Raw genomic sequence first — 13,875 nt, forward strand, 5'->3', positions numbered from 1 at the left:
CGGCCGACCATCAGTGTGAAGAAGGACATCAATTTTGTCCCAGAAGATGAAAACTTGAGTTCGTACGAGAGCTTTAGCTCTGGAGAGAGTGATATAGGAGGAATTGAAGACAGCAACGACGGTGCCGCCGTTGTTGATACACCAAGTGACGATGATGTTTTGTCTGATGACGACGCGCCGCAGATGGACCGTGCCTTTGTCCAGTCCCTTCTGATAGGAGAAGACGTACTCAACAAGAAAGCTGCAGATGCGCGGTCAAATGCCCTACGAGCTACGAAATGGACACCAGTATCATCCGCGTTTGAAGAAGCGTCAACTGCGTACCCGGGCCTCAACACCACTGAAGAGGCTAAACCCGTCCAGGAGCTGCAAAACGTGTGTCATTCTCCACTTCTCACACTGTTTTACTTTATGCCCAAATCTCTGTGGGTGGCGATCAATGTCGAGACGAACCGGTACTGTATGCAGCAGATTGCGCGCCGTGCCCAAGCCATTCATGCCAAGCAAACTGACCGGACACGGGAGACTCCAGCTCAAATTCGCCGACGTCTACAAGCTAAACCCGCGTACCAAACACACGAAATCCTGCAAGTGCTGGGGCTTCTCATTGCGCGGATGCTCTGTCCACAGAATCGTCGTTTTGCGGCGCATTGGTCCATGACGGAGGATGGAGCCGTTCCAGCGGCCGTTTCATGGGGAGAAACCGCTGCCAGGACATCCTGCGTGACCTTCACATCGTGGACAACGAGAGGGAACGCACACGGGACAAGCTCTGGAAAATTCGGCCGATCGTGAACAAGCTCCAGGAGCTTTTCTTGGCGGCGTGGTCTCTTCCACCTGTATTTTCTTTCGACGAGGGCATTTTACCGTGCACTTCGAGGAGAAATACTACCCGAATGTTCATGCCGGATAAGCCTCATCGCTACGGCTCTAAAAAATTTATGGTGTGTGATGCTAGGACCGCTTACTGCCATAGGTATTGTATTTATAATCTATGTCATAACTTACGTCGTGTGAGTTCTATTCTAATATCCTATGTCGTAACATGTAGATTGAAATGTATGCAGGAAAACGAAATGCAGGTGATACTGGAGACAGTTCATTTGACCATAAGACGGGTGCTGCTGCCGTCGTCAGGAACCTGAAGGTCGTTCTCAACGCAGACCGTCGCCATGCGTGGCACTTGGTTGTCATTGACCGCTTTTACTCTTCAGTACTCCTCGCTATCGAGCTTCTCGGAATGAGCGTGTACGTATTGGGCACTATTATGACGGACAGGCTTGGCTTCGACAAGAACGTCAAAGCGGTACGCAAGACACGACCAGAAAGCACCCCTCGCGGCGCATTTACTTTCTCTTGCTGTGTTGACGTCCCCACCATGGTAGCTTACCACTGGTGGGACAGAAAACCTGTGCACTACTTGTGCACGGGATCAGTGATGTCGGCGTCAAATATCAACAGAAATGTGAAGCGTGTGGGGCCCGTAACTGTACCATGCCCGGCTGCGGTAACTGACTATCAGCGCTGGATGGGTGGAGTGGACGTGCACGACCAACTCCGCCTCCAGAAATTCTCGTTGCAGACGTCGACCAAGTTCCAGAAGTATTATATGAGCCTCTTCTTGGGGTTGGTGGATCTTGCGTTGGTAAATGCTTACCTTTCGCACAAGGAAACGGCTCGGCTATCAGGGACTACTGCGATGACACGTGGGGAGTGGTTCTGTGTTCTCCAGAACCAATTGCTTCAGTTGAAGGCTGAAGACTTTACTGGGATTTTGGCGACGCCGCCATCACATTGCCAGAAGCGCAAACGTACTCCGGTTCGCCTCGCCCATGAAGTTGAGCAGTCCGATGATTGGGTGACGGTTAGCGGCGTGCAGAAACGTCGCCAGAGATCCTGCAAAGTTTGCGCCCTTCTAAGGACCAACAAGAAGAAGAAGTCATTTGCAACTACGTTCTTCTGCGAGCGATGCTCGGTGGACAACGCAAAATGTTGGCTCTGCAACAAAATCAGGCACACGTACAGGGGCGAGGCAAAGACCTGCTTTGCGATCTGGCATGAAGAATTTGACTGTGGCCAGTCGATCCCTGCTGCACTAGGAGCGAAAGTTGTGCTACGCCGTCCCGGGCAGGCAGTTGGGCAGAGGAAGAAGACCCGACGAGAGCTCCAGCTACACAATGGAGATGCAGACGACGAGGGAGAGGGAAACTGAGATGCAGGCGATCAGGAGTTAGTTCCGTCCGTGCACAAGAGTTAGGTGGCAGCTTTGATGAGTCGCAGCTTTTGTTGAATTGAAATGCACTTTTTGCTGATTTGTGTTTCGTCTTTTTCCTCTGACTGGATACTTTGTGTCACTGTGGGCGTCTTTTTTTTTCTGGTTAAGGTGTCAGTGACGACATTGAGTCTCTGGATGGCGCTGACAAAGTGTAAAGTTACGACATTGAAACCAAAACCTGTTGAGACTTTATAGCGCTTCCCGCAGACGTCTATGCACAACATACAATAATTAAGTGAATACGTACGTCGTAAGTTATGACATAGACGTACCGTAACTAACGTGTTTGGGGTCCAAAATTCCGGGAACCAAGGGGTTAACTACAGGTTGAATCTGTCGAAAGATCGTTTCTCTTGTCTGAATAATCTTGTAACTCGTCCAGTTACCAAGCGTTGTTATGTCGGCCCCCAAATTTCATACGACAAGCTTTGGACGATTAATTGCGCACCACGCCTCATAACGACCGACGTGGCCTTTGCACCCTGATGGCGTTCCCACAAACCAGCTCCCATCACCTGGTCCTAAACTCCGCCTTGACATCCGAGACAGTCTTGCTCTCGTCAGCCAACCTCTTAAAGCCGGGTTAGAGTTTTCTAGTCACCCGGGCTTAAATCCTTGTTACGATGGTTCTCCGTAGTCCCTTGAGTTTCTTAACACCTCGCTCTCTGGGTTTCATTCGTTTGATTCTTCGCATTTCCCTTCCCATCAAATAGGCCACAAAATTCTTTAATAATAGTAAACGAGGGTACTACACCTTTGTGCACAGTCAAACTCGTAACTTAAAAATTGGCAAATAGGAAAATTACAGTAGGAGTCCCTAATCAGTATTCAATGTTGAAAAAACTGCAATCAACTTCATTGATTATTTACCGTAGACCATAGGTATTCCTTCAGCAGCAGCGTTGACAGCTTTGCTACAGTGAAGCTCCATACGAGACACCAGAACTGATGTCATACACTTCATTTCCGCCTTAGCAGCCCTCTCCAGAACGCGCATCTGCCTTCCAGCGAGCGTTATCACGTCTCCATTCTCGTCCAGCTGACGGCTGCGATCGCAAATTTCCTCGCGGTAGATTGCTAAGTTCCTCTTGATGTTTGCCTTTAACACACTGAAACAACCCTCTATCGGATTGCACATGGGGGAGTACGGCCCGAGCCGTAGCAGCTCCATGTCTTCGTGCTCGGTAACGCGATCCTCCGTCTGTCGGTGGGCAGGAGCATTATCAAGAACGATGACAATCTTTTTTCCTTGATAGAAACTGCGGAACTCTTGCGACGCCTTGACCGCCTTGTAAATCTCTTCGACGAAGGCAGCATTCTTCTCCATGCGAATGCTGCCATGCTCCAATTGGTACGTCACCAGCCCAATGCTTGACAAAACATCACATTGGATCTGGAGGTTGGCCCCTTTGGAGGGTGGAAGGCTGAGCACGGCACTCTCTCCTCGTCTAGATCGTCCTCGCAAGCGCTTTAAATAGATGTTGTAGTTAGTTTCATCATAGTAAATGATGCAGTTACCTGCGTCTTGATGCTCCTTCAATTTCACGGCGAACACACGTCGTTTCTCAATGTTGATATCGCTATTACACGCTGTGGGCTCAAATCTCACTTGTTTTACGGTAAACAGCATGCCCTTCAGGTGCCGGCTAATCGTAGACGTGTCCACCTTAACACCACAGTCCAGAAACAACATTGTCCTCATGGTGTCCAGCGTGTAGGTACAGTTATCATTCAGGTACTCCTCGAGGAGGACCTTAGCCTCAGGCGTCATCTTGACGTGCTTCGCGCCTCCCCGAGGGAGATTGTCCACGCGCCCACGCCGTACTATGTCGTAGGCAGTAGTCACAGGAATGCCGTTGAAATGAGCAACGGCTAGCCAGTCTTCTCGACCGGCACGATGGTCTTCAAGAACTCGCTGTTTCTCGATGAGGGTGTGCGGCGTGATTCGGGAAGGCATCTTGGAGACAAACGGTAAGTTAGCAAATGAACCAGATCCCCTTTCGTTCTGAGCGAGCTGTACAAACCTCGGGCTTTGGCGCGAGTCGAGCATAGCCTCGTTTTGGCGCGAACCAGTCGCGCAAATCTTGTACGAGGCTGATTGCAGTTTTTTCAACATTGAATACTGATTAGGGACTCCTACTGTAATTTTCCTATTTGCCAATTTTTAAGTTACGAGTTTGACTGCCGTTTTCTGCGAGGTTGAGTGCACAAAGGTGTAGTATTTGTTCGCGTATCCTCTCCATTAACCTAGTTGGGCTCTTCATCTCGACTACACTTCGACACGTTGCGCAGGGTCAGCAGACGCCCTGAGTCCGCCTTCATCCGAGGTGATACATTTTGTGACGGAGACGTGTCAGGTTGCTCCGTGGTCTTGCAACTGGCTTCGCAGTGTCGCGAGCTCCGTTTGCACTTTTTTATTTTTCTTTTTAAAGCTCATGGCAGTTTGCTAAGCGTTGAGCTGCGAGACACGCAGCTGTTCTTCGAGCTCGGTCTTGTCCGCTTCGAGTTGGCTCAGCTGCTTCGACTGCTCTGCTTGTTGTTCTTGCATTCGGTTACTTAACTGACTCTGGATATTAACCATCGCCATGCTGTTAAGAGAAAAGCCCGTGAGCCACTGCGCCTGGCACGTCACTTCCTGCTTCAACAAGTCGCACATATTGTTGAGCTCAACAGCCGCTGCTTTTTCTTCATGCAGACGTCGTTGACTCGTCTCCAGTTGCGTCGTCAGCTTCCCCACTCGCTCGGTCGTAAGTTGGCGCTCTACGGCGTTCAATTCCTCCACTCCTCGCCGCTGCTTCTCCTCGGTAGCAGCGTAGTCGTGCCATTCTTCATCCATCGTTTGCAGCCACGTTACGTCTCGCTGTGCGTCCTGGAGATCTTCAGTCGTACGCGACAACTCCACACGGTCGACGAGTCCTCCCACGACGCGCTGCACTTCCTTCCGCTCCTGCAAGACAAGCTCCTCCACCAGACGAGCTTTCAGACACACGAGAGTGCCCTGCAGCTGTGTGCAGTCTCGTTCCCAGCCAGCCAGCGTCGACTCCCGAGTCTGAAGCTCGCGTTTCGTCCGACGTTCGTAGCTGAGCTCCTTCTGACGCTGACGTCGCAGTCGACTCACGTCGCTTTCGAGACTCCTCCCCACTCTGCGACTTCGAGCGAGATCACGTCGCAAGACTCGGTTCTCTGCCCTCAGAGCGTCGAGCTTCTGGTTCTTCCCACTAGCGTCGTCTTCGCCTGTCGCTGGGGAGCTCAAACGTGGACGTTTCTGGTTAGAACGAGCCATCTTCTTCCCTTGGATGTTTGCCAGTTCTGTTGCCTGGTCCCAAGACAACTGTCATAACGGTTAACTTACAGTTAATTAACCTCTCCAGTGCAGTCTGCGCCTGAGTCGACGCTCTCTGCGATTCCAGCGCGTTCACTTTCTCCATCAGCTGGCGGCACTTGTCCTCCGCCGTGGAGTGATAGCGCCGGATGAACATCTGTAGCGCCTCCTTCTCCGCCAGTTGAGCCACAAGCGTGCTCTCGTCGTCTATGGTTCGTTCAGTAGACGGCTGGCCAACACTTTGGTGCTCTCGTTCGGCCTGTTGGCGCTTCAGAGCCTCGTTCTGGGCCTTCAACTGCGCGATCTCAGCCAGCAGTTGGCTCTCGACCTTCTTGCGCTCTCTTAGCTGTGTCTGCACCTCCTCTGCGCCTTCCTTTTCGCGTTGCTGGAGCGCTAACAAGCTGGAATTCTCCTCTTGTAGCGAGGTAATCTGCCTCTCGAGCTCTTTCTGCCGAGTCTCCACAGCACGCACGTCACTCTGAGCGTATCGCAGCTGCTGCTCCACTTCTTCAAGCCGCATGGCCTTCTCGGACACCGAATCCATCGAGGAGCTGAACTTGGCGTACAGGATCTGGAGCTCTTGTTTGCGCTGGCTGCTCTTCTCCCTCTCCGTCTTCAACACTGTGATCATCTTAGCGTCTCTGGCTTTAAACGCCCGCTGCAGCTTCTTGATCTCCTCGCTCTCCTCCACTAGCTTCTTGTTCTGCTGCTTCAACGTCGCTTTCTCCGCTTCCACAGCCTCCATCTTGTTCTTCATCTGCGTCAACTCCTCCGTTCGTCTCTTCTTCTCGTCCTCTAGCGCTGCAACCTCCTGCTTTGCCAAGACTTGGTCCTCCTGAGCTTCTCTGAGCGACGACAGCTCCATCTCCTTCTCTCTCTCGACCGCTCGCTTCTGCGCCAGCTGCGTCTCCAACTCGACTACTCGATCGGCCATCAGCTGCCTCTCCATGGCCTCAAACGCCTCCGTCTCCTGCCTCTCCCTGCTGTTCTTCGCTAAACACGAGGCAGTGTCCTCCTGGAGCCACGAAGACCATTCTAACCGCGTCTGTGTATTCTCTGCATCACTCCGCAGTGTATCCATCTCCACACTCGTCACGAGGTCTCTGACCACGCTCTGTACCTGCTGCGTCGGCGCCTTCTGCGTCTTGGTCTCTTGCTCCCTGTTTAAAGCGATTAATCGCGTCTTCCAGCGCTCGCAGCTCTGCAAGAAGCTGTCGGCCTCCTTAGTAGTCTGCTTGGAATAGCCTGCTGTAGAGTTTATCTCCTTAGACGCTCTAGCTCGTGCGCTGGCGTCTTGCAGCTTCTGCTCGAGCTCGTGCGCTGGCGTCTTGCAGCTTCTGCTCGAGCTCGAGACGCTGTGTGTCCATCTCCTGCTGCTTCTGGCGATACAGACGCGCCAAGTCGTCTTACAAGTCCCCTAAGCTACTCTGCGTGTGGACAAGTCGCTCGGACAGCGCAGCTTTGCTCTTCTCGAGGGCGTCGCGGTCCGCCAGGAGCTGGCGGTTCTCAAAGCATTTGCGTCGCGATGCAGAGCATGTCGTCGCGCACTCCGTCGCGTGATGGAGAGGGGACAGACGAGGCTCCTTCCGGTCGCCAGACAAGTCACTTGGCGGGGTGCGTGGCCGCTTGGGCGAGGGCGCATGAGGCGACTTGGAGTACTCCATCTAGGCGCGCTTTAAATTATGAAGGGAGTGAATCGTGCACACATGAATTTTGATTGGCCTTTCTTACCACAAACTGTACCTCATCCGTAGCGTAGTATACGTCGTATACCTGTGCCATATACCGTTTGAATCGTACACCCCTCGTTTGAATCGGGTCCCTTTGAATCGAGTACCTAGCCATTCGAAATTCCGGGCGGGAAAATGGACGTACGCCCGCGATCGGCTCAGCAGCGCCGGCAGCATGCTGCTGCGAGCGACGAGAGCGACGACAGTAACGAAGACGACTGGACTGCGCCGTCCGAGGCCTCGCGCTCGGCATCGTCTGGAACCTCCAGCCAAGTGGACACGCTCAGTGACAGCAGCAGCCACGTGAATCTCCTGTCTGGTCTATCTGAAGAGCCGCACCCTCTCCAGCGCACGCAGTTTAACGCATGGGAGTCGTTCCATGCCTATCTGAACGAGTACAGCGCGCAAACGTATCAGGTACATCAAGTGTGTTGTTTAATAAAAATGGTGAGTATTAACGTTGAGTATGTTAGAGTTTTCGCGTCCAGGCGAACAACAAGGTCGAGGAGCGCAACAAGAAGATAAAGAAGGCAAACTCACGAGCGCCTTTGATCCCGCTAGAGTGGGGTATGTTTAACAAGACGCTGGTTTGCACGCACGCTGGTCTCGGGGCAAGGGCACACGTGCGCGACAGGAGTCACGCGCAACGAAGTACAGAGCGCAGGTAAGTGACTAGATGGGCTCAGATGGGCTCCGATAAGTTTCATTTGGGTGTTGATTGGCACAGATGGGTAACGCGTGCTCGAAATCGACTAATGCATCTGTATGTATGCCAGATCAACGCATGCGTCCGTGTGATTAACAACAAGCCCGACGACCCCGAATTTGCCCTGTGCGTGACAGCTGCAAAGCTAGCGCACAACCACAGGCTCGACCGGATGACCCATCAGCAGTACGCGTCCGTGCGCACTGCTCTTCCAACTCGTGTGGTGGATACGGCTGACATTCTTCGCAAGACAGGGGCTAAAAAGAAACGGATCCTCGAGTACATCCTCGAGAATGCGGACAACAGTGTGGAGATTCGTGACGTGCATAATCTCGTCCGCAAGCTGAAAGAGAGAGAAACTGCAGGGACGACGAGCAAGGTGCGGCTGAAGACATGGCTGACAGAGTTCAGAGGGGAGCCCGGTAACATAGGACGCATCTTCGTGGATAACCGCGGAGATAAGGTATGATGGCGTTCGTCTGTGAATAATATGGTGGTCTAAATTAACGCACCTCTTGTTCTCGGCTGTGTTTAGAAAGTGGCAACATGTATTGTTCTTCAGGCCAAGCGCATGCGTGAGATGTTTTACCGCTTTCCTGAAGTGATGCTAATCGACGCGACGCACGGCACTAATTCATCCAAGTACAATATTTTTTTCCTTTATGGTGCACGACGCGTTTGGTACGGGCCAGTTTGCTCAGCACGCAGTTCTACAAAACGAACGCGCCGCGACTCTTCTGGCGGCCATCGAGGAGTTTAAGAAGAACACACCTTCCTGGACCAAGTTGCAGTGCGTGGTCATCGACAAGGACTTCACCGAGATGGCTGTTCTTAAGGCTGCGTTCCCCGGTGTCCGCATTCTCCTATGTCACTTCCACGTGCTCAAGTACCTCCGTGAACAGCTAGCGTCCTCCGAGTATGGTCTGTCGCCGTGGCAGAAAGCTCAGTTGCGGAGCGTGATTTCGTTAATGGTGTACGCGACGACAAAGCGTGAATTTTTCAAGCATCGGGAATACATGCGCCACATACTCTCAATTGACATGGAGGCTTCGCGTCGCGAGACCAGCGCGGACAGGGGCGGCAGCTTTGCACGGGCCGCAGCTACCCCCCCCCCCGTGCAAATGGTGCTCAGCTGGGCACCGACGGTAATTTAACCATCTCAAACCATCTAGATGGGCCAGCTGATGATGCCGAGACTCATCTGTTTGAGGCATACATCCACAAGAGCTGGGACAACTGCAAGAAGATGTGGGTCGCCTATGAGCGTCAAAGCGATGTGACGATGGGAAACAACACCAATAACCGGCTGAAATCGTCGTGGAAGCACTTGAAGGACACGATTAACAGTTTCATGGGTTTAGACGAGTGTGTAGCCTCCCTTATATGCTACCAGGTTCGCGTAGAGCGGGCATTCGATGCTAAAGCTACCAAGGTCGGTATGGTGCACAATCCCAAGTATGACAGAGAGATGTCACTAGTCGCGAACCTGGTCAGCAGACACGCATGCGAACTTATCTTCGACCAGTACGCTTACGCCATGGGCAGTACAGCTCACTACAATTTCTATGAGGCAGTCTCTGGCATCATTTTTATCAAGACCGAAACGGAGGTTGATGAAGCACTGGACGAACCGAGCGACGAGTATTCGGTCAACAAGAAAAATTGGGAATGCTCGTGCTTGTTCGTGTCGATCAGGCGGCTTCCTTGCAGGCACGTTTTCTATATTCGAAAGGCGATGCACATGGAGGTTGTGATCCCTACACAGCTCCTGCCGTCACGTTGCCTGCTGTCATCGCTAAGGTCCGAGGTACCGGTGGACGAATTACCAAGCGCTCCGTCTGGTGTTGGCCAAATTGTACACTACAAGGAAAAGCCGTGGGACTCGAATCATAAGTTCAGCGAAGCTCAGCAAGTCGCGACCAGAATCAGCGAGACGATGAGCGAGATGGGTATGCCCCAGTACCAAGCGGCTTTGAGCGCGCTCCGTGAAGCTGCTCGTCGGTTTAAGCACGGTGATTGCGATTCGCTAGCTGACCAAATTGTTCCTACTGTCGCGGGCTCTCCAGAAAGCCCCATTTCGCTTTTGTTGAACGGTGAAGAAGCCGATATCGACGGAGTCTGTAGTCGCGCCGGTCAGATGTCAGATGTTGTGTTTGGAGAAGAGCATTCTACGTCAGAGACCACTCCGGAGTCAACCGTTGAGGCCACCCAGACGACAGTGGAGGCGGGCGATTCCGTAGACGAAGTAAGTCTCCAGGAGCCGGAGGGAGACAACGACGCGGAGTACGAACCGAATGTGATGAAGGAAGAAGCAGAGCAGGAGCCTGTGTCTACGATAGTGGCGCCCGTTCAAATGGGCACAGAGCCCGTTCAGATGGGAATCCAAACAGCGCATCCAGACACGCATACAGACACTGAACCTGTTCAGATGGGCACAGAACCCGTCTCGATGGGATCGCACTCAGCCACAGAACCCGCCCAAATGGTCGCTGGGCCAGTGCAGACGGATCCTGAACTAACTGCCACGACCTCCCCGCCAATTCAAATTCTTCAAGCGCTGCAGGATGACGCTGAAAACGACGATTTCGACTTCGAGTCACCGCCAAGATCAAGGGGACGTCCAAAGGCTAAGACCTCTGTTGTAAAGGCAAAGCAGAGCCGTGCCGTGGCGATGGCCCATGAGGACTCCACGCTTCACAGCATAAACTTGAGCCTGGCTACCGTAGCTGAAATCGTGGCTGGAGATCCGACCTACAGTTCGGACGCCCCAACACTAGAGAGATTCAAGTTATTTGTGCTCGAAAAAAAGACAAAGGCGCCTGTAGCACGATAGAGGAGCTAATTACCAGCCTCCAAGGCTAATATTGAACCACACGACCTAATCCGCGTACTCCCGAAGGACATGCTCAACAAATGTGGAACCAAGGTCGTGGCACTCCAAAAGAAGACGAAAGGCCTCGCGGAGCGTGATATTACTGTGGAGATCCCAGGTTTGGGGTTTTTGTCGACGGCTACGCTTGCCATCATGAAACAATACCATCGTGCAATTGCGGCTGTTCGACAGGTGGAGAAGGAGTTGGCCTGGATTCCAACGGTAAACCTGACTCTGGCCGTTGGTCCCTATTTTTAAGCAGAGGAGGATCCATCGCTGACCGACAAGATCGAATCGCTCCGGCTGTTGTCTTCGGAGGTTAGCCTGGCTGGACTATTTAACACTAACCACAAGCTTCTAATTTTGTAATGCTCTACAGATGGAAGTGCTAGATCTCGCCGCGACCGGGTGCTTGAGCGAAGACACCATGACCACGTTGATGACCAAACGTTTCGGCTCAGATCCAACGAGGATCCTAGGAAATGCAAACTTTGTAAGCGTGAATCTAGGCAGTGACGTCGTGGTGGATCGCGACGGTCTCGAAGCGCTCTTCTTAGGTGCGTCCATGGAGCGCGCGATTATCCCGGTCAACTGCAACGGCAACCACTGGAGCTCGATCATGATCGACTTCACAGAGCATAAACTATTCTACTACGACCCGATGGATTCAAGCTACAAGGTGGGGCTTCGTGCTGCTACACAAGTGATCAAGTCAATGGTTCCATCTTTGCAGTCGTGCACTGGCCGTGTCCAACCGTACACAAGCACGCTCGGCGTCCAGACCGACAGCTACAACTGCGGCATCTATATTCTGGCCACCTTCGAAATTTTTAGTGGCGCGGACTCGCCTGGGTTCGTCGACAAAAAAAACCTCCAGCACCTGCGCTACCGATACCTTTGTATGTGCACGTAAAAATTGCTTTGAGAAGATTTTAATGTCATGCGAACCTTTGTTCATTGCTGGATAGGTGCGCCTGCTTAAGATTCCGACAGTCTTACTTGTGACCCAAACGCTACTATACTCGGTAGCAATCATGATGACAATGTGTGGCGATGTGTTAATGTGGGCTGACAGAGAGAGGACCATCCTTTGATGCAGGCAGGTTCACTTCCGGATATACACATTACACACGTATATCTCGACAACTCATCAACAACCTGATGGGCTCAGATGGGCACCAAGTGGTCGTGGATGGGTGTCAGATGGGTACGGGTGGTCACAAATGGGCACGATGGCTCGTCTCTGATTCTCTCAGATGGGTGCGGTAACACGTGCCAATTATGAAATAGAGAAGGTGGTGTATGATCTTTATAAAAAATAAATATTGCATTTTTAAAACAAAGAAAGCATTTCTAATTAAGGTTGAAGCTACGTTTCTTTTAGTCAGCAAAGCTCGCAGTTTTTTTAATACTTGAAATTCAAGCAAATGCACCAGTTAGTGACTCCTTATCTTTCAAGACCTAGATTAGAAAGTGTTCTTATACATACAAGAAAACTAGATACGATCTACGATACCCATTTTACGCTACCACCTTGCGCATATCCTATTGAAGTGCCTTTCCGATGTAATGGTGCCCAGTACAGCACCTCAAAAGACGAAATTCGTCGAGGCAGTTAATTTAATGCTCATGGGGTTGGCCACGATTTCTTGTAGTCGAGCGCAGCTGGCGTGCTCGCGACTACGGATTTCCGTATGTTCGCTTCTTGATCGGCACGTATGCTTTTGCGTGAGCACTGTAGCAGGTTCCCACGGGGCTTCGAGCTCAGACAGACCCCGCCACGCGACTAGCACATACATGTACTTAATAACGCTTCTAAGTCTGATCGTTGTGGGCATCGAGCAGATCCTTGACCGCGTGCTTCTCACTATTGTGTGAATGGAAAGAGACTGGGCGGTCCCTTTAACCGGCTCGGGCGCCGGCTCCGGGGTTTGCAGAGAAAAAAAGGCACGGATGGCTGCCAGGTATATTGCAAGGAGTTGATAGTTAATTGCAATGACACTTCTACATCTTCACGGGGTATCCTCAAACTAACAGGTTATGGGTCCAATTGTTCACACTGTTGCCAAGGACGAAGTCCACTGCAAGCCGGAAGCAGAACCCAGTCACGAAAGGGCTGGTTGCCGGTATAGCGGAGATGATGAGGTCAAGAAGGCGGACGATCTGAAGGGAGCACATGACAAGCTACTGGGCCTACTCACGGGCCTTGCAGAGCACATGGAGCGCGGATAGCCATCAACAGGCAGGCTCTGGACCAGACGCCGCCACGACGGGCCTCGCCGGGCGTCTCGACAGCCACGTACTTCGGCATGAAGCAACGTGAGTTCCGGGATGCGGCAGAGAGCGTCGAAATGGCGCAGGCACCGGTGCCGCCGACACCAGGACCGGCATTTGCAAGGGTACCCGATACACGGCAGAGAAAGTTGAGAATTCGGGTGTGCGACGGGAAGGAACTGTATCATCGGCTGGGCAGCGGTTCCCTGGCTTGGGGCAAGCATTTTGTACGACAGATCAGTTTGCCGAGCGTGCAAGCGGTTTCCAGTGGACCGAAGATGTCAAGGTCGACATCCTCGGTCGCCATCTTAGCGGCATGGCTGGGAGATACTGCAATCAGCAAGTAGAGAGCTGGTAGGGGGAGCAGCCCACGCTGGAGCATGCGATGCAGCGCATGTTGCACACATTTGTCACAAAGATTAAACACGGATCAAAGGCGTGATGACTACATGGAAGTCGTTTACGAGCCCCGATGGACTGCGATAAGAGGAGCTGGACTGAGCATTACCTGTATCTTGTGGCGGTCGGTGAGATGTGTGGTGGTGCGAACAGCTGGTCCAAGACAACAGTGTACACTATGCAGATACAAACATGTGAGTGTCAATGCTGTCCCGATTGAACCTGGCACGCACGAATTACCTGCGTCAAGCGGATGAGCTGGCGTACTTCGCCCAGTCGACGGAGATCGAGCTGCGT

Source organism: Phytophthora infestans, genomic scaffold (genome assembly GCF_000142945.1).
Source record: "Phytophthora infestans T30-4 supercont1.29 genomic scaffold, whole genome shotgun sequence".
Classification (NCBI taxonomy): domain Eukaryota; phylum Oomycota; class Peronosporomycetes; order Peronosporales; family Peronosporaceae; genus Phytophthora; species Phytophthora infestans.